The sequence below is a fragment of the Chlorocebus sabaeus genome, chromosome 26 (genome assembly GCF_047675955.1).
Source record: "Chlorocebus sabaeus isolate Y175 chromosome 26, mChlSab1.0.hap1, whole genome shotgun sequence".
Classification (NCBI taxonomy): Eukaryota; Metazoa; Chordata; class Mammalia; order Primates; family Cercopithecidae; genus Chlorocebus; species Chlorocebus sabaeus.
The window spans coordinates 11,065,816-11,093,159 of record NC_132929.1 but is presented as its reverse complement, the minus strand read 5'-3'; the positions used below and the strand labels follow the sequence as shown (position 1 = coordinate 11,093,159).

At 38.2% G+C, this 27,344-nt stretch overlaps 1 protein-coding gene across 7 annotated transcripts in view; it reads left to right on the top strand.

Moving 5' to 3' along the window:
- Window positions 1-27,344, top strand: part of DPH6 (diphthamine biosynthesis 6) — a 448,616-nt gene that overhangs the window by 315,550 nt on the left and 105,722 nt on the right. For 3 of the 7 annotated variants that reach the window (XM_073012038.1, XM_073012036.1, XM_073012034.1), the window contains exon 12: window positions 23,464-23,714. The exons of the other annotated variants lie outside the window; for them this stretch is intronic. The gene's annotated coding sequence lies outside the window, so the exon portion shown is untranslated. The remainder of the gene's footprint in view (window positions 1-23,463; window positions 23,715-27,344) is intronic. 7 annotated transcript variants of the gene reach the window in all.

Here is a 27,344-nt window from a genome sequence, read left to right as displayed (position 1 = left end):
CGGAAATGGTAAAAGGGCTTCTGGACAGAGCACTGACAACATCTGCTAAAGGTTGTTTCCCAGATACCAGAGATAGAAGTAGAGCCTGACTGAAGACCTATGTTTTCCTTGATATCACTTAAGAGTATTTTGATTTCAGGATACAGACATGGAATGATCTCTTTTCGATGTAGCTTGATCCAGTGTTCACACATCATCATCATTTTATCTCTCAATTCTACTTCCTGTGGATTTACTCCATCCTGATAGGACATCCCAGTAGCTCCAATTCTCTCCTCATTGCCATAAGCTGTTCCAAGCTTCATATACCCATACCACCAAGCACAAAGCCAGTACAAAATAGAGAATCCATATCCAATTTTCCCAACAAAAATACTGAATTACTTGCATTGATACAGTTTAGATCACATATCCAATCCTATTTTAGTTGACAAGGCCAAGAAACAATGTTTTCATTGGCTTAAGCCAGCTGTTACATGCCCATTCCTAAATCTGGCTTAAGTCTATGAGTGGAGTCAATATTATTCAAATGTCATGGTTTAGGTGTTGTTAATATTAAAAAGGAAAAAGAAAGTACAATTATAAGAAATTAACAAATAGCCACTGATCTCTTGTTTTTATTGTAAATTTTGATTGGTTGTATTCTGAATCCAATTTATTTCAAGCTGCAGACATGGTAATGTTTGAGCTAAACTGTGAACCCAGTTGGAATTAGCAGAGTTGGTTTGAGTGGAAGGAGAAACAAAGAATTCTCAGAAGTTCGGCTGTGGTATGAAAAGCATGGGATATACCAACACCACCACCACCACCTTATCATCCCCACACCTGCACACAAACAAAAGAAGCCCTACTATCATACTTACTCTGTTGGAACAGAAGTTTGTCATCAAATGCAGCTTTTTAAATTAGATGTCTCAGGAATTTGCTACAGGCTCAATCTGGGGCAAACCAGAAGAATCAGGCTTAGTTACTTAGACGTATGACTATCTCCTAACCAGTTCTTCATTCAGTCACTCAATAAATAGTAAGTACCTCATATATACCAGGTACTTTTCTAAATATTAGAAGTACAGTGGTGAACTAAACATAGCAGGTTCCTCCTGTTGGGGGTTGGGGGCCATACACAATAACAAACAGGTAAACAAATAAACAAGGTATCTTTTGAGAGTGATATACTATAAAGTAAATTAAACAATGAATTTAAAGTCAGGGAAGCAGAGCATTTATCTGAAAGCTGATGTTTGAGTGGAGATTTGATTGACAAGAAGCCAGCCATGCAAAGGTTTGCATTAAAGACAATGAAAATATTAAGTACAACTGCAAGAAGTAGGAATAAACTCAGTACATTAGCAAATAGAGAAAAAACGCTAGTGGCTGGAGTGTGGAGAGTGATGAGGGGTGAGGTGAGTGCAGTTAGAGAGGACATAGTGCCAGACCCATGTCCAAGACCTTTATGCTTGTCTATGAGGGAAGTTAGTGTTTGGCTTGAGGTGAACTTCAAATTCCTGTTGTCTTTATTCTTCAGCTGTTCCCAGGGCGGGAACCAGGGTTCTTTAGGCCACTGGAGCATTCCGCAAAGCCCTGACAAAGTCATAATGATTCCTTTTGCACAACTAATTTTCTTTTATTGATTTTGTAACTGCCTACCTTAATTTTTTCTTATTCTAGAACCTGTACAAGCTTATAAAATCCAAGATTTTTAATTTTTTTAACAACAAAAATAATCTGTGCCATTTTATGTCTTTTGTCCCACACTTAATAAAATACAATGGACAATGTTTTATTTCTGTACATGTAGTACCCCTTCATTTATTTATTTATTTATTTTTGAGACAGAGTTTCACTCTTGTTGCCCAGGCTGGAGAGAAATGGGGCGATCTTGGCTCACTGCAATCTCCACATCCTGGGTTCAAGTGATTCTCCTGCCTCAGATTCCCCAGTAGCTAGGATTACGGGCACCCACCACCACACCTTGCTAATTTTTTTTTATTTTTAGTAGAGACGGGGTTTCACCATGTTGGCCAGGCTGGTCTCAGACTCCTGACCTCAAGTGATCCACCCACCACAGCCTCCCAAACTGCTGAGATTACAGGCATGAGCCACCACGCCCAGTCCCTTTATTCTTTTTCATGGTTGCATGATTTTTCATTGATGGGTGCATACTTTATTTCACTAATTGTCTATTGAATATCTAGATTCTTTTTAGTATTTTACTATTGAAAGCATTTCTGCAGTTCAACATTATTGTACAAATGTCTTTGAATTCTCGTACAACTATTTTTGTCGGATAAGTTTTCCATAATGGAATTGCTGAGTATGAGAATTAAGATAAATATTGCTAGGCTGCCTGTGAAAATGTTATACCATACTCGTCCCATGCTTGACAAATACTAGAACCTATCTTTTTTATTTTTGCAAATCGGATAGAAGAAAAGTGTTGCAGAAGTTCTTATTTTAGTTATCTATAGAATCTTAGACTGTTTCCCTTCATGCCTTGAATATTTTAACTCCAGGTTCTGGGTCAATTCTTGGTAATCACAATATCCTTACAAGGTAGACAAGGCTGTCTTTCCAACACTTGACCTACTCTTTTTCATCCGAAGACACTAAATCTCTTGGTCATATACTGAGCGTATACATTGAACCTTGTCATTACCGATAACAGCAAGCCCTCCATACTCTCATTTTGAGCACCTCACTCCCTGATTGCTACCTCCCATCTTTCCAGTTCAATCCCAGTAATACGGATACAGTTTGGATGTTTGCTCCCTCAGATTTCAAATTGAAAAGTGATCCCCAATATTTGAGTAGCGCTTAGTGGAGAGTGTTGGGTCATGGGGGCAGATCTCTCATGTATAGCTTGTGCCGTACCAATAGTAATGAGTGAGTTCTCACTCTATTTGCTCTTGTGAGATCATGAGACTGAATTGTTTGAAAGGCCCTGGCACCTCCTCCCCTCACTCTTGCTCCCTCTGTCACCATGTGACATGCTGGCTCCTCTTCCCTTCCACCATAAGTAAAAACTTCCTGAGGCCTCACCAGAAGCCGTGCCGATGCTGGCACCATGCTTCCTGTACAGCTTACAGAACTGTGAGCTAAATAAATCTCTTATTCACAAATTACCCTGCCTCAATTATTCCTTAATAGCAACACAAAACAGACTAATACAAGTGCTCTGATTACAGAGATGGGTGGAGCTAGATGGCAGAAAAGAAAGCTCCACTGATTGTCCACCCCCAACAAGGACACCAATTTAATAACTTTCTACACACAAGAAAAGCACCTTTCTGTGAACCAAATATCCAGTGAGAACTCACAGTACCTGGTTTTAACTCCACATTACTGGAAGAGGCACTGAAGAGGTGGAAGAAATAGTCTTGGATGGCCCACGCCACCCCTCTTCCATCTCCTGGAGGCAGCAGCATGGTGCAGAGAATATTTCTGTGTCCTGAGGAGAGGGAGAGCCAGCAATTGTAAGGCAGTGAACTCAGTGCTGCCATTATTATAGCAAAAAGCAAAACCAGACCAAACTCAGCTGACACCCACCCAAGGAGGGAGCATTTAAACGAGCCCTAGTTAGAGGGGAATTGTAGCTCCACTGATGGGAACTTCACTTCCCGCAAGCCTCATCACCACAGTCTACAGTGCTCTGGAGCTCCAAATAAACTTGAAAGGCTGTATAGGCCACAAGGACTGCAACATCTAGGTGAGTCCTAGCGCTGAACTGAGCCTACGGACAGTGGACTGGAGGGGACATGTGACCTACTGAGACACTTTCTGGGACAGCTAAGGGAGTACTGGCATCATCCCGCCCCTAACCCCAGGCTGCACAGCTCACAGCTCCAATAGAGACCTCTTCCTTCCACTTGAGGAGAGGAGATGGAAAAGTGGGGAGGACATTGTTTTGTATCTTGGATACCAGCTCAGCCACAGCAGGATAGGGCACCATTCAGAGTCTTGAACTTCCTTTCCAGGCCCTAGCTTCAGGACATTTCTAGACACACCTTGGGACATAAGGGAATCTGCTGCTTTAAAGGGAAGGGCTCAGTCCTGGTAGGATTCATCAGCTGCTAACTGAAGATCACTTGGGCCCTGAATAACCAGCAGCAATACCCAGGTACTATGTTGAGAGCCTTGGGTGAGATTCTGAGACTTGCTGGCTTCAGGGGAGACTCAGCACATTCCCAGTGGTGGCGACTACAAGGCAAGACTGTCTTCTCTTTGATAAAAGTGGGACTTTGTACTACTGCATCTTGGGTCCCAACTCAGCCACAGTGGGGTAGAGCATCAAGCAGACTCTTGGGGTTCCCAGGACTTCAGGACTTGGCTCTTGGATGGCATTTTTGAACCTGCCCTGGGCCAGAAGGGGAGCCCACTTCCCTGAAAGGTGAGTCCTAGGGAAGGCAGCATTCACCGCAAGCTAACTGAAGAGCCCCTGGGCCTTACGGGAACATTGGTGGTAGTCTGGCTGTACTCCCTGTGGGTCTGAGGTAGTGATGGCCACAAGGTGAGGCTCCTCTGCCTTTGGAAAGGGGAAGAAAGAGTGGAAAGGGCTTTGTCTTGTGATTTGAGTGTCAGCTCCGCTGCAGTACAGAAGAACACCAGGTTTTTGACAGTAGTCCCTGGCTCCCAGATGGCACCTCTGGACCTGCCTAGGGCCTAGGGGAACTCGCCACCTTGAAGAAAAGGACACAGGCCTGGCTTTGCCACTTGCTGATTGTAGAGCCCCAGGGCTTCGAGTGACCATAGGTGGTAGGCAGGGAGTGGTTACAGCAGGCCTAGGTGAGACTCAGTGCTGTGCTGGCTTCAGGTCTGACCCAGTACAGTCCCAGAGGTAGTGGCCACAAGGATTCTTGTGTCACTCCATCCCCAGCTCCAGGTGGCTCAAAACAGAGAGGAAGAGACTCCATTTGTTTGGGAGAAAGTAAGGCAAGAGAACAAAGAGTCTTCATCTGGTAATCCAGAGAATTCTCCTGGATCTTGTCCCATCAAGGCGGTACCTCTATGAGTCTGCAAGAACCGCAGTTTACTAAACTTGGGGTGCCAACTAAAGCAGATATAGGATAAATCACAACACCCAAGTCCTTTCAAATATCTGGAAAGCCTTCTAAAGAACTATGGATACAAACAAGCCTCGACTGTGAAGACTATAATAAATACCTAATTCTTCAATGCCCAGACACAGGCGGACATCTGTAAATACCAGGATGATCCAGGAAAGCATGACCTCACCAAATGAACTAAATAAAACACCAGGAATCAATCCTAGAGAAACAGAGATATGTGACCTTTCAGACAAAATTCAAAATAGCTGTTTTTAGGAAACTCAAAGAAATTCAAGATATCACAGAGAAGGAATTTGGAATTCGATCAGCTAAATTTAACAAATAGATTGGAATAATTTAAAAGAATCAAGCAGAAATTCTAGAGTTGAAAATGCAGTTGGCATACTGAAGAATACATCCGAGTCTTTTAATAGCAGAATTGATCAAGCAGAAGAAAGAATGAGTGGACTTGAAGACAGGCTATTTGAAAATACATGGAAAAGACAAAAGAAAACGAAACAATGAAGCAAACCTACAAGATCTAGAAAATAGCCTCAAAACAGCAAATTTAAGAGTAATTGGCCTTAAAGAAGAGGTAGGGAAATTGATAGGGATAGAATATTCAAAGGGATAGTAACAGAGAATTTTTCAAACATAGGGAAAGATATCAATATCCAAGTACAAGAAAGTTATAGAACACCCAGAAGATTTAACCCAAGGAAGACTACCTCAGAGCATTTAATAATCAGACTCTCAAAGGTCAAGGATTAAAAAAAGATCCTAAAGTAGCAAGAGAAAAGAACCAAATAACATACAATGGAACTCCAATATGCCTGGCAGCAGACTTTTCAGGGAAACCTTACAGGCCAGGAGAGAGTGGCATGACATATTTAAAGTGCTAAAAACTTTTACCCTGGAATAATGCATCCAACAAAATTATCCTTCCAACATGAAGGAAAGATAAAGACTTTTTCAGGCAAACAAAAGATGAGGAATTTCATCAACACAAGACCTGTTCTACAAGAAATGCTAAAGGGAGTATTTCAATCAGAAAGAAAAGGGCATTAATGAACAATAAGAAATTATCTGCTGGTATAAAACTCACTGGTTCAGCCTGGGCAACATGCTGAAACCCCACCTCTACAAAAATACAAAAATTAGGCATAGTGACGCATGTCTGTGGTCCCAGCTACTTGGAGGCTGAGGTGGGACAATTCCTTGAGCTCAGCGTCAAGGCTATGGTGAGCCGAGATTGCGCCACTACACTCCAGCCTGGGTGACAGAAAACACCCTGTCCCAAAACAAAACAAAACAAAGTGAAGCAAAACCCACCTCACTGGTAATAGTAAGTACACAGAAAAACACAGAATATTGTAACACTGTAACTGTGGTGTGTAAACTACTCATATCCTACGTAGAAAGACTAAACAATAAACCAATCTAAAATAATAAGTACAACAACTTTTCAAGACATGGACAGTACAATAACATATAAAAGTATCAATAAAAAGTTAAAAAGTGGGGGGGACTTTTTAACTTTTAAGGTGCAGGGTCTTTATTAGTTTTCTTTTTGTTTGTTTGTTTATGCAAACAATATTGGTCTACACTATAGACCAAATGGATCTAACAGATATTTACAGAACATTTCATTTAATGACTGCAGAAGGTACATTATTTTCTTTAGAACATGAATCTTTCTAAAGGATAAACCATATATTAGGTCATCAAATAAGTCTTAAAACATTCAAAAAATTGAAATAATAGCAAATATCTTCTGTGACCACAGTGGAATAAAACTAGAAGTCAATAATGAGGAATTGTGGAAACTATACAATACACAAAAATTAAACAGTATGCTCACAAATGATCAATGGGTCAATAAAGAAATTAAGAAGAAAATTGAAAAATTTTTTGAAACAAATGATAATGGAAACACATCATACCAAAACCTATGGGATACAGCAAAAATGGTACTAAGAGGGAAGTTTATATCTATAAATGCCTACATCAAAAAAAGAAAAATGAAATAAACATCCTAACAATGTTTCTTAAAAGCTAGAAAAGCCAGAGCAAACCAAAACCAAAATTAATAGAAGAAAAAAAAATATCAGAGCAGAAATACATGATTTTGAAATGAAGAAAATAGTACAAAAGATCAATAAAACAAAAAGTTGGTTTTTTGAAAAGTTAAATAAAATTGACAAACCTTTAGCCAGACTAAGAAAAAAAAAAAATTAGAACAGCCAAATAAAATCAGAGATGAAAAGGATGTTATAACTGATATTGCAGAAATTTAAAGGTTCATTAGTGGCTACTATAAGCAACTACATGCCAATAAATTGGAAAATCTAAAAGAAATGGACAAATTTCCAGCACATACAACCTACCAAGATTGAAACAGGAAGAAATCCAAAACCTGAGCAGACGTGTAACAAGTAGCAAGATGAAAACCATAACAAAAAGTCTCCCAGGAAAGAAAAGCCCAGACAGAACCTAATGGCTTCACCACACCCGCGAGTGGTGGCAGGCGCCTGTCGTCCCAGCTACTTAGGAGGCTGAGGCAGGAGAATGGTGTGAACCCAGGAGGCAGAGCTTGCAGTGAGCCAAGATTGCGCCACTGCACTCCAGTCTGGGCAACGGAGCAAGACTCTGTCTCAAAAAAAAAAAAGGGGGGGGGGGGCTGATGCCAGTCCTACTTAAAGTATTCCAAAAAATAGATGAGGAGGGAAGACTTCCAGACTCATTCCATGAACCAGTATTACCCTGATACCAAAACCAGACAAAATTGGTATTTTGATCAGTATTGCATTCAATCTGTAGATTTCTTTGGGTAGTCTGAATGTTTTAACTATATTGATTCTTCCAATCTATGAACATGGAATATCTTTCCATTTCTTGTGACCTTTTCAATTTCTTTCATCAGTGTTTTGTAGTTTTCATTGTAGAGATCTTTTACCTCTTCAGTTAATTCCTAGGTATTTAATGTTATTTGTAGCTATTGTAAATGTATCCCAGGTTTCTTCAGTCCAAGGATAGCTTTTTCCACTAAACATGAGACCATTTTGATGATGATATGCCATTTTGAGTTGTACCAATAAGGCTTTCCGTACAACTATAGTTGTGCTGCACTGTTCTTTACCTATTTTTTTTTAAATGTATGTGGAAACTTTCCTCTATTACCACTCGCAAATAACAGCTAACTAGTTAATTTATTTTTGTTACATATGTAGAGACTGAGTAAAGGTATTTATTAGTATAAGGGGGAAAACAGTTCAGAGAACTATACCAAGAGACAGAGTATTTTAGCTGAAAAAATAAAACGATCACCATACTACACTAATATGCCTGTTCCAGATTGCAGAAAATGGAATAGATACATGAGCATTTACAGCTATTCCTGATGGCTCAGTTATTTATTTAATAATATTTTTATTTTTATTTTGTTGAGATGAGATCTTGCTGTGTTGCCCAGGCTGGAGTGCAGTGACTATTCACAGGCATTATCATCGCACGCTATGGCTTCAAACGCTTGGGCTCAAGCAGTCCTTGTGTCTCAGCCTCCCAAGTAACTGCTACTGTAGGCACATGCCACTATGCCCAGCAATAAATCATTTTTAATATAGGTACAAATGAGACAGGTTAAAATCACAAATAAAAAATATTTTTGACAATAGTATGATTTTTCTAAGCCATTAGATAGAACAATTCAAGATACTTTGCTGACCTAACTCCTCTCAAGTATTTAAATTTAAGAAAAGTCAGATTTTCAGATTATACCTCCTCTTGTTATAATCTTAGTTCAAAGATAAATAAATCATTGTGGTAACACACCAGTGACAGCAAGCACGCCTAGTACCTGGATCTTTGTTTCAAAATACCATACTCTAATAGAAAAATTCTGGACTTTTTGAAGAAATGGCTGATTCTATATCTGGGGCAGAGAGGATACAATATGAGCCTGAAGTATGTTATAGTGTCTGAAAGTAAGGAAGTACTCAAATAAATAAAAGGCTAGAGAAATATCAAGTAGACAGAAAGCCATCCTGAACACGTCTCAATGGCCAAAGCTATAACAATTTTAGCAACAAAATTTAAAGTATAAAATACATACACATAACTTTATACTGATATAAATAATCCCCTACCATCAAGTATTGATTGGACTTAGTGACTTCCTTACAAATAATGGAGCATGAAAAGAGAAGAATAGCTTCTTTATAGTAAACAAATCTGATAAACAGCACCTTAATCAAATGATCAAGATTAACATCATCAGTAATAAGTTATTTTTATTGCATGTACCCCATTATATGATGTGATGAGAAGGACACTTCACCTCTGTGGTATTCTTACCCAACTCCTGTAATTCTGATCTAATCCTGAGTAAATATCAGATAAACTCAGATTGAGAGACAAAATGCCTCACCAGTGCACCTTGAAACTGTCAAGGTAATGGAAAATGAGGAAAGACTGAGAAACTGTCATAGACCAGAGGAAACTAAGGAGACATATGGCTGAATGCAATGTGTTATCCTGGATAGGATCCTGAAACAAAAGGGAGACATTAATAGAAATACTGATGAAATATGAATAAAGTCTGGAGTTTAGTGACTGACAATGTATCAGCGTTGGTATCTTAGTTTTGACAAGTATACCACGATAATTTAAGATGTTAACATTGGGGAGATTGGTTGAGTGGTATACAGGAATTATCTGTATTACCTTTGTGACTTTTCTGTAAATACAAATTTACTTCAAAGTACAAAGTGTCTTTAAAAACGTATTAAATCCACTACACACCTATTAGAACAGCAAAATTCAAAACACTGTCAATACCACATGCTGGTGAGAATATGGAACAAGAGGAACTCTCATTCATTGCTGGTGGAAATGCAAAATGGCACAGCCACTTTAGAAGGCAGTTTAGCAGTTTTATACAAAACTGAATATATTCTTAACATAAGATCCAGCGACTGTGCTCCTTGGTATTTACCCAAATGAGCTGAAACTTACATTTATTAAAAAATCCAATACATGAATGTTCATAGCAGCTTTATTCATAATTGCCAAACATTTGAAGCAACCAAGATGTCCTTCATTAGATGAGTGGATGAACAAACTTTAGTACATCCATCCAGTGGAATATTATTCAAAGCTAAAATCAAGCCAGGCGTGGTGGCTTATGCCTGTAATCCCAGCACTTTGGGAGGCCATGGCGGGCGGATCACTTGAGGTCAGGAGTTTGAGACTAGCCTGGCCAACATGATGAAATCCCGTCTCTACTAAAAATACAAAAATTAGCTGGACATGGTGGTGTGTGCCTGTAGTCCCAGCTACTCTGGAGGCTGAGGTAGGAAAATCGCTTGAACCTGGGAGGTGGAGGTTGCAGTGAGCTGAGATCACGCCACTGCACTCTAGCCCGGGTGACAGAGCAACACTTCGTCTCAAAAAAAAAAAAACTAAAATCAAGCCACAAAAAGACTGGATGAGCCTTAAGTGCATATTGCTAATTAAAAGAAGGTTATCTGAAAAGGCTGCATGCTATACAATTCTATGACATTCTGAAAAGAGACAAAACTATGGAGACAGTAAAGAGATAAGTGGTTGCCGGGAGTTCCAGAGGAGGGAATGAGCAATGAATAGGTAGAGCACGGGGAATTTTTAAGGGAATGACACTATTCTGTAAGAAACTGTAATGGTGGGTACATTTCATTATGCATTAGTTAAAACTCACAGAAAGTTCAACACAAAGAGTGAAACTATAATGCAAACCTTTTTTTTTTTTTTTTTTGAGACGGAGTCTCGCTCTGTCGCCCAGGCTGGAGTGCAGTGGCGCGATCTCAGCTCACTGCAAGCTCCGCCTCCCGGGTTCACGCCATTCTCCTGCCTCAGCCTCTGGAGTAGCTGGGACTACAGGCGCCCGCCACCATGCCCGGCTAATTGTATTTTTTCGTAGAGACGGGGTTTCACCGTGTTAGCCAGGATGGTCTCGATCTCCTGACCTCGTGATCCGCCTGCCTCGGCCTCCCAAAGTGCTGGATTACAGGCGTGAGCCGCCGCGCTGGCCCAGAAGAAATTTATAAGCAAAATATTGAGGGTGCTGCATGACTTCTTTCAACTGCACATAGTAAAATGTCAGAAAAGAGAAGTGATTTAAAGATGGAATTTATAATTAATTAAAAAGAAAGCAGAATGTAACCGCTTGGAAAAATTGATGCCTGGCCATATAAAGAATTAAAAAGCTTGCTTGGGAGAGAATACCAAGGAGGTAGCCAAGCTACCCTTTGATAATGGGATTAGTATGGATAGAAGGAAGCCAAGTGCTATTCATCAAGACAATGGGAGAACAACCCAAAGGCATTTAGGAGATCTTCCAGGCTGTCTTTCCCATCTAGGACCTTAAGGGCAAAACCAGTGGTCCTGCTGCCTCTCTCAGGAACATACAGACCCATAATGGTCCACATGGTCATAACTCTGCAGACAGAGAGTACATGAGCTTGGTACTATTGTGGCAATAAATAAAATAAATAAAAATAGGCAAAGGCCTATTTTTCAAAGGATACTTCAGAGACCCTTGAGACCCAGGCCGAGAATGGTCACAGGAGTAGAGCCACTGCAGAGAGCTCCCACCAGGGCAGTACTTAGTGGAGCCATGGCCCTGCAGAAAGTCCCTGACAGGGAAATTCTTGGTGGAGCCATGGGAGTAGGGCCACCCCTAAGACCCCGGAACTATAGAACCGCCAACAGGTAGCCCAGCAATTCAACTTGTGATAGCTGCTGCATGAGCAGAGCCCAGCAAAGCCATAGGGGTGGGGCTGCCTGAGGCCTAGGGCGCTCAACCCCTACCCTAGTGTGTTCAGGAGGCAGGACATGGAGTCAAGAAAGATTATTCTGGAGCCTTATGATTTAATGTTGTTTACCCTTTTCCCCTTTTGGAATGTGAATGTTCATCTTTTACCTGTTCCACCTTGATATTTTGGAAGCATGTAACATGTTTCGGTTTCACAGACTCACAGCTGGAGAGGAATTTGCCTTACGATAAATGTACCTTTAATCTCACCCATAGATGATTTATGTTTCACGTGTCCGTGTGAAGAGATCACCAAACAGGCTTTTGTGTGAGCAACATGGCTGTTTATTTCACCTGGGTGCGGGTGGGCTGAGTCCGAAAAAGGACTCAGCAAAGGTGGTGGGATTATCATGAGTTCTTATAGGTTTTAATCTTATAGATTATAAAGAACATTGATCAGTTAGGGTAGGGTAGAAACAAATCACAATGGTGGAATGTCATCAGTTAAGCTATTTTCACTTCTGTGGATCTTCAGTCGCTTCAGGCCGTCTGGATGTATACGTGCAGGTAACTGGGGATAGGATGGCTTAGCTTGGGCTCAGAGGCCTGACAATTTAGATGAGACTTTGGACTTAGACTTTTGAGTTGATGCTGGAATGAGTTAAGACTTTGGGAGCTGTTGGGATGAAATGAATGTCTAAGTTTTGGGAGGCTAGAGGTGGAATACTTGAAAAAAAATTTTTTTTTCAATACTGCTCCTTGTGTAGATGGTAGAATGCTATGTTTTGAATGATTGTCCTTTCCAGAGTCATGTTGAAATTTAATTGCCATTGCAACAGTTTTGGGAGGTAGGATCTGTAATAATTAATTAGACCAGGATGACCCCACCGTCATGAATGAACTCATGCTATTATTGCAGGAGTGGGTTTACCCCTCTCTTGTTCATTCCTATCTCCTACCTCTTTTCCTTTTCACAATGTGATGCCTCCCACCATGTTATGATGCAGCAAGAAGGCTCTCACCAGATGGTGGCATCTTTATAGTGGACTTTTCAGCTTCCAAAACTGTGAGTTCATTCATGAGGGTGGAGTCATCATGGTCTAATTAATTACTACAGATCCCACTGTGAGCCAATTCATTTCTATTCTTAATAAATTACTCAGTCTGTAGTATTCTGTTGCAGCAGCACAAAACAGACTAAAACACTCATCAGTTGTAACAAATGTACACACTAATCCAAAATGTTAATAGAGGAAACTATGCGGAGAGGTTGGGCGATGATGTGGGACCTCTTGGCATTTCCCACTCAACTTTTCTGTGAACGTAAAACTGCCCTCCAAAAATAGTCTATTTTTAAAAAATAAAACTAGTCAAAATCTAAAAGAAAAAAATTATAATAGACAGATATATGATATCACAAGTATAGTAAAATGTTAATGGTGGTAGTGTATGTGGATGTTCCTTATTATACTCTGCTTTGTGTTTGACTTTTTTCATAATAAATGTGGAAAAAAGTCATTGTGGGTAATATTAAAAGAAAGCTTAGCATAGTAAGGTTCAGTTGAACCCATGGGACTTAATTCTAACTCCATTATGGGTTTCTCATATGATTCTACTAAAAAATGTAACTTGATTTAACTACTTGAATTGCTTATCTAAATTATGAAACCCAATTGGCCCTGTCTTCAGAAACTAGAATCTAGATAAAATTACGTGTTGTTTGTGATATTAATATGTATTATCCCATCAGCAGAAGAATCTGAGCAGTGCTTTGTAGTTGTTTAAACAATACTGATGACATGGTAGTAGAAACTGAACAGCTACTCCCTGGACTTTGTCAATGTACTTGTTATGACTTAGCACTGTTTTATTTACCATCCAAAAACATATTTTTTATTACTCGCTACAACATGACAATAATTCCAGTTTTGAGTGGTGTATATTTCTCATTATGAATCTAAATACACAGAATGTTTGCTCTGTTTTCAGTCACTAGGCTGCGTGAAAATGGTGTATTAAAAATAGTATGACATATTTGCATATTTATCTGTATTAAAAGCGTCATGAAACAGTTATTGCAGATACACAGCTGTTGCTTTTCAACTATTTTTTTAAAGGAACCATATCTGCTCTCCTATATAAAATACATACATTTTCAAAAGTATCATCTGAGCCAAATGAATTGCAAAGCCTTAAAGAGGAAAGCTTATCTCAGAGAATTATAAATTTTTAGTCACTGTGTCTAAATGATAAATTTTTAACCTAAAATGATAAACTTGTTCCTTTGCCAAGTCAGATATTATGCATTGTAAACAGAAAGTAATTCTGGAAGCTCCTACAAATTATGGCTGCATTTCAGCATAGAGGCTGTTTACCTACTCTACAGAGCACATAAAAGGATGCTGCTTTATATCAACCACATTACGGAAGAGAAGACTACACTTTGTGACTTAAAATGACAGTTACTCTGGTAATGTAAAGAAATTTTTATTTTAAGGGCCTTTTTAAAAAATCTTCATGAAAGACAAAAGTATCATCTTTCTTTTCAATTAAAAAGAAAACTGCATGCCTCTGGAATCCTAGCTACTATCATCTTAGTAGTTGCCGGAAAAGGACCCTGATTTAAAAACAATTCTAGTGACTTTCATTATTTTTTAAGGATTTTAATATGGACTCTTTTGGTTTAAGAAAACATACATTTTTTTTCAATTCTATGATCATATCAGGTTCAGTTGATTATCATGTAATTCAAATAAACACCAGACGTTCTCATTCTAATATCTGAATTACACTGCTTTTTTTAATTAAAAAAAAAAGCTTTAAGCATACTTGAACAAAAGATCTCACCTTTCATAATTCAGTTTCACCATGTTAGCTAAATAAGAGAGTCCAAAGAAGAGAGGATTATCATATATTAAATAAAAAGTTGGCCACTTTGTAGCATTAATCCTGTTAGAAAAAGATGATTTCTGTCTAACTTAATCAGTAAGAAATCTTTATTGCCCTGAGTATTAATTGATTAGGTTCTCATTAAGGTCAAAAGTACACTTGACTGACCACAGGCGGCCAATTAGCAAATTGTCAGCCATGCTTACTTATATTGACTGAACATAATGGTAGTTATTTGACTGTCAAGTCAGAAGGTCACTGAATCTTTTGTGCACTTTGCCCTCTGAAAGGGCAACAGTCATTCAGACCCCAGAATGCATTCGTAACAAAGATTTAGCTTATTACTTATTGACTTAAATCACCCTTAAAAACAGGTGTTTCATTCTCTTTGAACAAATACTATATTATTTCTTTGTAAAATACTCGAGGTTTGGTTGAAATCCTGTGGTTGATTGTGTCTGAGGATTTTTGTTCAGCAAGCAGCTTGCACTTGAAACTCTAAATAGCTTTTTAAAGAGCAGATCGATCCAATGACTACAGTTGGCCCTCTGTATCTGTGGGTTCTGCGTCTGTGGATTCAACCAACCGAGGACTGAAAATATTTGAAAAAAATGTGTCTGTACTGAGCACATACAGACTTTATTCTTGTCATTACTCTGTAAAAAATACAGTATAAGAACTATTTATATAGCATTTACTTTGTATTAAGTATTATAAGTCATCTCTAGATGACTTAAAACATACAGAGAGGATGTCTGTATGCCTTTTTTTTTTCTCTCTGAGACAGAGTTTCGCTCTCGTTGCCCAGGCTGGAGTGCAATGGCGCTATCTCGGCTCACTGCAACCTCCGCCTCCCAGGTTCAAGCAATTCTCCTGCCTCAGCCTCCCTAGTAGCTGGGATTACAGGCGTGTGCCACCACGCCAGGCTAATTTTGTATTTTTAGTAGAGACGGGGTTTCTCCATGTTGGTTAGGCTGGTCTCAAACTCCCGACCTCAGGTGATCCACCCGCCTCGGCCTCCCAAAGTGCTGGGATTACAAGCATGAGCCACCACACCCAGCCGGTGTGTATGCCTTTTTATATCAGGGACATGAGCATTTTCAGATTTTGGTATTCGAGGGAGACCCTGGAACCATTCCCCCACGAATACCAAGAAAGAACTGTATATCCCTTTGCATACACTTTTCTCCTGCCATGTGGCTTTGCTGTAATTGTAGCAAGCTGGGCACACAGCTGCTGAAATGGCTCTGGGACACCAGTCTCAAAGTGAATGGTTAGAAGCATATGTGAGTCTCACATTAATAAGGACATTGGTATGCCTTCTAAACATCCACTGCTGACGTGGGAGATCGGATATTTGCTGTCAATCAAAGGAGAAATGAAAATGCAATTCATAAACCAGTAATCTAGAATTTTTGCCTATACTTCAAGTGAGTTATTTGTTTATTTATTTATTTTTATTTATTATTATTTTTTGAGACGGAGTCTCACTCTGTTGCCCAGACTGGAGTGCAGTGGTGCCATCTCGGCTCACTGCAAGCTCCGCCTCCTGGGTTCACGCCATTCTCCTGCCTCAGCCTCCCAAGTAGGTAGGACTACAGGCGCCTGCCACCACGCCTGGCTAATTTTTTTGTATTTTTAGTAGAGACGGAGTTTCACCATGTTAGCCAGGATGGTCTCGATCTCCTGACCTCATGATCTGCCTGCCTCAGCCTCCCAAAGTGCTGGGATTACAGGCATGATTTTTATCATCATAAAGCATTACACCTAATTTATATGGTAGTGATGTAACTGTTTGTCCTCCTCTACTAAACTTAACATTATTATCACTTACATATTATTGATTCAAATATCACTGATGATTCCATGAGTTAGATTTTAAGGAGAAAATACTTTTGTTTAGCACACCACTTTTACAAGTTGTGTCTGTAGATCAAATAGAAACCCATGAGTCATCCTAGATCCTTTCCTTTACATTCTACCCTCCTCAAATATACATCTCATCTAGAATCACATTCCATCATTTCTACTTACTGAATATTATCAGTAGACATATGTCAACCCACTGCCATTGCCCCAGTTCAGCAACTTGCTTTTTGATTGATCAATTGTAGTACCTTTTTACTGGTTTTCCAAATGATTCAATGGCCCTCTTGGCATGAATGTCTTCCTGCTAGACTACAATTTATTCAGAATAGGGTTTGTGTATTTTCATGTTAAATATCTAGCAAAGAGTTCAGTGTTCGACACATATAGGCACTTGGTAAAAATTTACTGATTAAATAAGTAAATGACCATAATTAGTTTTATGCTACATATAACTGTAACCTGTGATAGAATAGTAATTTGTTATAATTTAAGAACTCATTAATCTCTTTACTAGTATTAAATTATTCATTAGTAATTTATCAGACTATTGTAAGAAGCAGTAAGTTTTAATTCAGTCATGTGACTAAACCAATAGCATTGAATATGAAAATAAAGTGAGAATCAGAGTTGAAGAAAAAATTACTATTATAATTCATGAATAATTAAGCTACCTAGTATGTAAAGAAAACAAATCTATATACTATCAAAACATTTGCTTTGTTTGTGAGATCGTACGGTTTTCAAATGATTTAACATTAGAGATTCATAGTGACTATTGATATATTATCTGCAAAATACTGAGCATTCTGTATACAGATAGCGTAATTGTCATTTCACAGATAAGAAAACTGATTTCACAGGTAATCTGTCCAAAGGTCCACAACCCAGGTCTTGCTGGCTCTAAAGTTCAAGCTCTATCTACCACGCTAATCTGACTCTGTGCTTTATTCTTTAGAATTTTGGAAAAGCTATTTAACTCTCTGAAACTGTACTAACTTTGGTGAAACTGTACTAAATGTATAGAAAGTTTCATATACAATATTGGATCAAGCACTAGAGCCAAAGATAAGAAAAATGACTATGGAAATTAAAAGTAATATGACTTAGTTAAGACTACATGGGCTGCCATCAAACATCCCTATGATTGTATCCCAGGTTTGCCATGTCCCACCTGTGTAACCTTGAGTGATTTACTTGACTTCTCCAAGTTCCAGTGCACTTATCATTAAGTATAATAATATTGCCTACAATGAATTTGTGAGAATCAAATGAAATTATGCAGGTAAAATGCCTAGCACATTAAATGGCATATCATAATGGCTCAGTAAATGTTAGCTGTTGTTAAGGATTTTCAGCTGGGTGTGGTGGCTAGCACCTGTAATCCAAGGCAGGCGGCTTAATTGAAGCCAGGAGTTTAAGACCAGCCTGGCCAACAAATCAAGACTCCATCTCGGCCAGGCGCAGTGGCTCAAGCCTGTAATCCCAGCACTTTGGGAGGCCGAGAAGGGCGGATCACGAGGTCAGGAGATGGAGACCATCCTGGCTAACATGGTGAAACCCCGTCTCTACTAAAAATACAAAAAAATTAGCCGGGCGTGGTGGTGGTGCCTGTAGTCCCAGCTACTCGGGAGGCTGAGGCAGGAGAATGGTGTGAACCCAGGAGGCGGAGCTTGCAATGAGCTGAGATCGTGCCACTGTACTCCAGCCTGGGCGACAGAGCGAGACTCCGTCTCAAAAAAAAAAAAAAAAAAAGACTCCATTTCTACAAAAAAAAATTTTTTTTTAATTAGCTGGGTGTGGTTGTGCATGCCTGTGTTCCCAGCTACTTGGGAGGCTGAGACGGGAGTAAGAGCCCAGGAGTTCCATGCTGCAGTGAGCACTGATCACACCACTGTACCCCAGCCTGGGCAACTGAGTGGCACCCTGTCTCTAAATAAAAAAAGATTTTTCACCAAAATAAGTAGTTTAGGTTACATGTACTTCCTTATTCTGTGTTAAATCTATGTGTTCTGTTATTGCATACTTTTATGAGTCATATAGTACTCTGACATCTAGACAATCATCTGTTCATAAATTCGAATTAAAGATGAGTTATATAAATATTTGTTAGGGACTCTTGACTTTGACATTCTCTACCAAGTGGGCGAGGGGCACAGAGAGTACCTTGTGCACTTGCCCACTTGGTAGGTAAGTCAACTGTTCCTCTTCCCTCATGATGCTTCTCAAACATGTCATAAAAGGCATTAATGGTAATCTCTTTGGTGAATTATTGAATAAGATGGTGTTATGATAATTCACAAACTCAATGCACAGGTGGAGCAGAGGGCTGGCCTAATCTGACTTGCATGTTACAGGTGTCACTCAGGTGCTGGGTTGAGCACAGACTCTTGTAAGAGTAGAAGCAGAACCACCGATTAAGAAGTTGTATCCAGGACCAGGTGTGGTGGGTCACACCTGTAATCCTAGGACTTTGTTAGGCCTCAGGCTGGATCACCTGAGGTCAGGAGTTCGAGACCAGCCTGGCCAAAATGGTGAAACCCCATCTCTACTAAAAATACAAAAAATTAGCTGGGTGTGGTGGCGACGCCCGTAATCCCAGCTACTTGGGAGGCTGAGGCAGGAAAATTGCTTGAACCCGGGAGGCAGAAGTTACAGTGAGCCAAGGTCGCACCACTGCCCTCTAGCTTGGGCAAGAAGAGTGAAACTCTGCCTCAAAAAAAAAAAAAAGAAGTTGTATCCGTAATCCAAATGAAAAATGATAGTGACTTGGATCAGAGTGGTAACACTGAACATGATGAGAAGTGGTTGGATTCTGGATATATGTTTAAAGTAGAACAGTATATCCTGGCAGATAGAAAGTGGGGAGTAATAGAAAGAAAGGATTAGAGGAAGATTCCAAGGTTTGGGGCATGAGCAACATAGAATCATGAGGAGGAAGAAAATCCTTCCTTATGTACTTTGTGCTTCTAATGATTCCGTGTGTCATCTCTGTTTCAGTTTTCATTCTACTCGCCAAACTGGTGAAAACTCAACCAGTTCCAGTGGCATTGTGAATGCTCTTAGTAAATTCAGAGTAGCCCTATGAAAATCACTTTACTAGCTGTCGCTTCTGAGGACACCACCACCTGTAGTACTGAATGAACAATGTAACATCAACATGAGGATACTTGGGACACCCGGAAGAATTAGAAGACATAGACTCTCTATTCTTTAAGCTTTATTGTGTATTTCACCATGTAGGATAGGTAAGCACTGCCTGGGTTTGTACCTTAGGCACAGGGCCTGGGGGTGGCAGTTGGTGCTTTCAGTTGACTTTGGATCTTTGTGTGATGTAATTGGGGTCCATTTACATGGAGATGGCTTTGAGGAAGCAAGGCCAAGAAATATTAAGTCTCAAGAGTTCAACCAATCAGGAGGAAAAGACCTGTCCTGGGATATTGTGTATATTTTTCCAGTTAACTTAGAAGGCATTCTTATACCTCTTTTTTCTAAATATTTAAGAAAAGCCTCGCTATGGCCTTAAAGTACTAACATTAGGTCTGGTAGGGAGATGGGGGAAGGATTAACACATATGAAGAGAAATACAAGTAAGTGTAAACAAGCATAAAAATATGTGTTATAACAAAAGTTCATATCCACAACAAATTATCTTTATTATGCTTTTTCCTTCTTTATTTATGGACTTAATTTGCTGTCATCTTAGGCAACTACTGTTAACAGTATCTCATTTGATAATTTGATGTTGACATCTCTCTATTTTCTAAATTTAGTTGAATGCAAAGAAAAACTTTGAAATGCAAATAAGAGATCATTTCTCCTGCCCTTAAGAAAGATTGGAACATGACAAACCTTGAATCAGTCTTGGAAAGAATCATCTAATTACAAGAAAGTGTGAGAATTCCAGGCCTTACCTCAGGCGGATAAGGACTAGCTATCCATGAAATGCAGACTGTAGCTAACTTTAATTCTTTCCCAAATCAGATTTTCATGAGACATTTTCAGTTCTTTGAGTGAAGCAAATGAATTTCTTTAATATTTTACATATCCATTGTTAAAATTCAATGCAAAAACAACTCTAATTCAAATATAAATTATTTTGTTGTTAAGTTTAATTTTGAATAATCTTCTTCTCTTTTCTTTGGCATTAGAACAAATTGCAATTACTGAAGTCCAAAGAATTATAAAGCACTATTTAAGCATTTCCATTAGATATCAAAATTGAAGGAGAATGCAAAGACTGGTTTATTAATGGAGTAAAGTTTCTGAGATAAGATGGAGCCAGTTTAAAAGGTTTTAACAAGGAAGTACAATACTCAGTTTTGGAAGGAAAGGAGACAACACGATTTGGTCATGACTTAGACTCTTATCATAAAAAATACTATTTCAATTGTCTTTATAATTCAACCTAATAATATGCTTTACTCTTTAACAAAAAGTATATTTCCTATATCTTTATGGGTACACTTCTCTGAGACTAAGCAAGCTATTTGTAAAGGATGATTGAATTGAAGAGGGATCATGTTCTTTTAAACGATCTTTCCCGTGCCCCTGGCATCACAGAGGCTGAATCGGTCCTGGGCACTCAGCATTCTCGGCATTGGATCAACCCTAACCTGCTTGTATTTCTTTTGCTGCAGAGCATAGACCCATAAGCCCAGATCAAACATGTTGAAGTCTTACTCCTCCATCTACTCAGTTGACCTCTAACAAAATTCTGTTTCTCTCTCCATTTGTCTATGAAAAGAGTTTTCATTCTAAACTCTTCCAATTTAACAAAGGGAAAAGGTTAACAAGAAAGTAAATCCCCCCGCTCCAAAAAAAAAAAGTGGTCCACAGTTTCCCACTGAATTGGAGCCAAAAACTCTGCCAGTTTTGCTCTCATATCTCTGAGCTGCAGCCTGACCCTTCATGTGACCAGTGGGGCTTGTTGTACAAGATCTATCTGGGCGCCTTTCTAAAAGTGCTATCTTCGTCCATATTTCAAAACACTCACAGATATTTTATCATTAATTAGTATTCATATTATGTCTCAAACAATCTGTTCAAGAATAGGGGAAGTGAACTAGTTGAACAGCTCTTCTGTTTGTCTGTTAATTAACATGGATGATGTATGTAGAGCCGAAGGCCTTATAAGGGGAGGAGGTGGTCAAGTGTTGGGCAGGTAATCCCTAGAACATTTAAATGCTTACCTATTTTGGACGCTGGGCTACTCCAAAAAAAAAATTGTACTTGGCAAACAGGGTGGGGAGACACAGGCCTTTTTAAAAATAGACCCATGCCTCTTTGATTCACAGCATCCTGGATTTGCTTTTCATCATGTTAACATGCCACTTGGGAGCTGGCTGGACTCCCTTGTTCAGTGACATATATTTCATAGTGTTTTTTTAAAAACCATTTGTTCTTTCAACCACAACATGCTTTGAATTTCTCTTTCAAATTTGAGGATGTATATATAGATTGATCAAAACAATATTTTTAACATTCCAAACAATTTAGAAAGATAGTGGATGGGTGTCAGTTAATGTATTATGCTCCTCTCTTCCTCCTCCCCCTCTTCAGCTGCTAATCTTAGAACTTGTGTGCCAAATTGTGTAAGATATTCTTCCAATAGCTACATGTGTGACTCTTTTGTGAGCTCTACAGACAGTTATGAGGACAGATTTGGAGTTGCATATGGGACTGTCACATGGTTTGATTTCCTTGTCTTCAGGCACTGAGATTTCTTTTCACTGAGCTTTAATACTGAGGAATTTTTAGTTGTGGTAAAAGTTTAGCAAAGTCTCTATTAAATAATTTACACATTCTGGGAATAGGGAAGGAAAAAAGTTTTTATTCACCACCACTCTGTATTCGGGATCTATATATACTAAATAGTTCATGTGTTTACTCTTTCCAATAGTGAAAAAAACTTAGGGTTTTATCACAGAATTTTTATGAAAATCAGAAAAGAGTAAAGAGCCTTTATTATCTCCTTGCTCTTTTGGAGCAAGATCTAGTAAACGTCTCAACAGAAAAAGTAGCAGATGCTTTGTAAAAAGGTCTCATATCACTTATGTCCAATTATAGAGGCTGATTTGCAAAAAAAAAAAAAAAAAAAAAAAAAACATCTATCTATGTCCTTAGGAGCCAAAAATTCCATGGCATTAGTCTGTGAAATAAGATGCAAATTCATTTTCAACTTTAAAGACACATATCTGAAATCTTGCTTTCATGACCTGAAACCCACAGCCCCCATCCCATAAACACAGTGCCACCCTTGAGGAACACACAGACTTGAAGCAAGATCTTTCTCCTAGTCCTATTTTAAATGTTCCTCAAGGATAAATAATATCCCAGTGAGACCTGTGTCCAATTAATTGGGGCATATATTATAATATTATAAAAGTGTTAATCACATATACTCAGAACTAATTCTTTTAAGGCCCAGCATATGACTGCATCTTAAAATAGTGCATGACTGTTTATACACTATTTAAAATAGTGTATGACATATGATGTAGTGTATGACTGTTCATCCTTGTATTAATTTTGCCCTCTAAAACAAATCAGTGGTTAATTATTCCGAGCTGTACCTTTATTCGTCCATGAGTAAACTCAGTCAACTTTGTTGCACTGGGGGAAAAGTCTTAATTCAGAAATAATAATGATGGCTAATAACAATATAATAATAAATTGCTATATTCCTTGATTCCCTGCTCTGGCTCTAAACTCTATATAATAGATATTTTATATACATCTAATCCCCAGAATAACCTACGAAAGTAGATATTATCACAATTTGTCAAGTTAAGTAAGAACTCGAGAAATAGCTTATAATGAAGAGAGTAGTGTTCTCTTATTTCAGTCCTTAATGTCCCTTTCCTGTTTTAGGTTGGAGAAGTCCTGTATCTTACTGGGCAAATTGTCCTGGTACCTTCCACAATGAAATTTGTTTGTGGTGGAATACAAACAAAAGCTACTCTGTCCTTAAGCCATACCCTGAAAATCCTGGAAGCTACACATGGAGGTACCAGACTTCAGCACACTTCCATGGCTCACTGTTATGAAATGTTATGTTAATGAACAGCCAGCTCACTTCCACTGCTCTGGATACCTGGCAGAACTTAAAGACCCATTAAAAGGTACCTACAGTATCTATTTTATTTCTAGCCTACCAAAGAGCAATTTATGAAAAGGTTTTATTCAGACAATATCAGGTCTCAGTGGACTTCATAAGGGTTTGAACTAAATCTGGAATAATAATGTTTGATTGAGCTGTTATATTCTGCCTCATAATTGGCTGTGCACAATTGAGAAAGAAAATTGCTTAATAGAAACTTACAGTCATCACTAACTTTATCTTAATTCCCCAATGCAGTAAGTTAAGAGTTCTTTACAAGCAGCTTAAAGTTTTTAGAAACTGTTGAAATATACTATTTAAAAATATTTCTGCCCATGTATCACATTATATTTTCTGGTGAGGGAGGTAATTTTTCTGATATTTTATTCACTTGGGCTAAGAGTCATCTTATTTCTCCAAGAACATTTAAAAAGGACCACATTTTTCCATTCTTCTAAAATATTAACTGAGTTTTTGTTTTTTAATATGATATCTGTGCCCTGGTGTGGGGTTGGATCTTTTAGTTATCCCACAGATATCAAAAGGAGTTTCTGAAATATATTGACTTTAGATTATGCCATAATTTATACTGTCACATCATCAGAAAGTAAGACTTTTAAGTTAAACAACTGAGTAAGCTGATGATTAGAATATACTGTAGAAGGAACAAGAATCTGTTCTTTGTCGAGGTTAAGAACTACATTGGCAATACAATCATTATTTGCAGATAATATTATCTACCTAGTAAACCCATGAGACATGAACTGTGAGCAAAATTAATATGAGTTAAATAAGATTGCTAAGTAAAAAGGAAATATAACGAAAATCTTTTACCTCCTAACTATCAGCGGTAACCAACTTAAAAGATCTAATGTGGAAAAAAGACCAGGTGCACAGTAGCATGAAAACTATAAGAAATTTCAGGACTGCTCTAAAGAAAACCATAAATCTTTCTGGGAGGATGACACTTTTAAAAAGTGAAAAGATATACCTTGTTGCTGAGTTAAAATAATTTGAAGATACCTATTTTCTACAATTTTATTTTTAAAATAAATTTAATTTTATTAGAATCAAGTCTCCCATGGAATACACTTAACAAAATGGTTCTGAAGTGGATATAAAAAAGAATAAAGCTGGCAAAAATAGCCTGAAAGTTTTTGCCAAAAGAAGAAATAAGAGAGGTATAGGGGAAGAGAGGAGGAAAAATAAGAAAGTCTTACACCGCCAGATATTAAAATATATTGTAAAGATACAATTAAAATCATGTAGCATTGGCATAGTAACAGATAAGAATCAGTGGCTCAAACACGGCATTTCTCTAAATTATGTGCTTTCACATTTGTAGAAGTGCTAGTGTTTCTTTTGATCAGAAGGGAAGATGAGGTCAGGCGGCCTCTTGCAGATTTGGCAAACCTTATTTGGAGTTAGTATCCTGGTTTTCCTGAATGAACTTTCTAGATGCTGCACCTGCTAACAAGGTGGAGTTTGCAAGCGGTCAGCCCTAGCTGCCTCTTAATTTGGTGATGGCACTTGTGGTTTTAATGAATCTGATTGTGTCTAAGGCTTGCTTGCATATCTGAGAGTCTTTTCCCGTAACTCCTGGGGTCTATGGAATTCTTGTAAATGTTGCATTCTTCAATTGATAGAGAAAATACTTTCTGAATTTGTGCTTTATTTAAATTATTTTTGCTGTGGCTGACACATTTGAAATTGAGTTATTTCACAGAATCTCCCCCGCTACCACCTCCAGGGACTTTGTTTGTTATTCAATGTAAGCTAAAAATAAAATGATATAAAATTTCAAATTATTTAAGCTAAACTTAAGTATTACTATAGAGTAAACATATTTATTCATAATGTATTTCTTCTCACTTATCCACAGATGTGATCCCAATTTAATATGAGTTTCACCAGTAAACAGTTTGTAGAATATTTTCAGTGAGACTAGTAGGCAAAACAAGTTCTGGTCATCGTAACAGAGCTTGAAAAACAAAGGTAACATCTAGGCATGCCAACTATACTCATCTTATAACTAAATGTATTGCAGATTACCACATCAAAAAGAAAATTTGAGAATTCCAGTTAGTGGTATTTAATTTCCAGCTTAATGTCAATTTAGGCACGACTTACAGTAATTTGCTACAGAATCATCATCTGTCATTATTTTAAGAAAATACATTTATAGCTAAGAAGAAAATTAGTTTGGGAAAGATCATTTTGCTCGGTTGAAATCAATAGACTGTATTATAATGTATAAAGAATGTATCTAATTTTGCTTTAAAAACAATTTGCTATTAGAAGTTAAATTATCACTTTATAATTTTCTATGAAGTGAAAGAAAAGTGTTTTTAACTTAATTACCCCTGCCTAAAGGATATTCTTATTGGGATGATTATTATAGTAACCAAAACATATCGTAATATGCCATTATACTCTTTCCAGGAATCTTTTTGGTTCTTTGGTTTTCCTTGGAGGTGCTAAGGGAGTACAGGACTGACACAATATTATTCAACATGCAGATACTTTTTAGGATCATAATGTTGGTTGTTTTTACTAATTCAGGCTGGGCATGATGGCTCGTGCCTTTAATTCCAGCACTTTGGGAGGCAAGGTGGGAGGATCCCTTGAGCCCAGGAATTTGAGACCAGCCCTGGCAACATAGCAAGACCTTGTCTCTACAAAAAAATCAAAAAATTATCTGGGCATGGTGGCACACACCTGTAGTCCCTGCTAATTGGGAGGCTGAGGTGGGAGGATCACTTGAGCCTAGGAGGTCACAGCCGCAGTGAGCTATGATCGCACCTCTGCATTCCAGCCTGGGCAGCAGAGTGAGATTCTATCTAAAAAAAAAAAAAAAAAAAAAAAAAAAAAAAAAAAAAAAAGCTTTACTAAATTGATTTGACAGTTTCCCATTAAGTATTATCTTGTGTTTCTCCTTTTTCCATTTTTTCCATATATTTTTAATGGCAGTGTCATATGATATGATGTTTTATGAGTTGTTATACCTCCTTCATCAGAGTAATCAATGGGGAAAGGAGCCTTATGGGTTGTAGTCCATTTGTATTGGATAGGACAAATGGCATTATTGATAAATGGAAATATTCCAAATATTTATTGTATAATAATATTACAAGGACTCTGAATTCTGAATTTTAATACCTTTAGTTTCTAAAGTAATTGGCAAATAAAGTGATTTATTTAGTTACCATGTATCCATTTAGTCACATCAGTGTGTGAACCGTAGCATTATCTTTCAGTTAATATGTGATGGGTATTTCTCTCTCAAGGCTTTGTGCTTACTTATCTGAATTCTGACCAAGCTATCACTTTGGTCTTGAGTATTTTAAAGTTAAAAACAATATTTGGAGCTGACACTAAGGTCAAGATAGGATCTCAGAAGTGACAGAGGCAAAGATTCCATAGCATTTCCCCTGCATTATCACCTTTGTCCTGTAGGAGGCAGAGAGGGAAAGAGCAGTCTTAGGTCTCTTTACATTTGCCCCTTGCATAAGTTTCTACTCTGAATAGATTTCCTAAAATTATGTTCTAATATAACTGTGGACATAAGGACATAATGATGTGATTCAGATTCTAATTAAATTTTATTTTCTCAATTTGGAATTCAGTCATTTGAAGAAGGGTTAATGCTGGT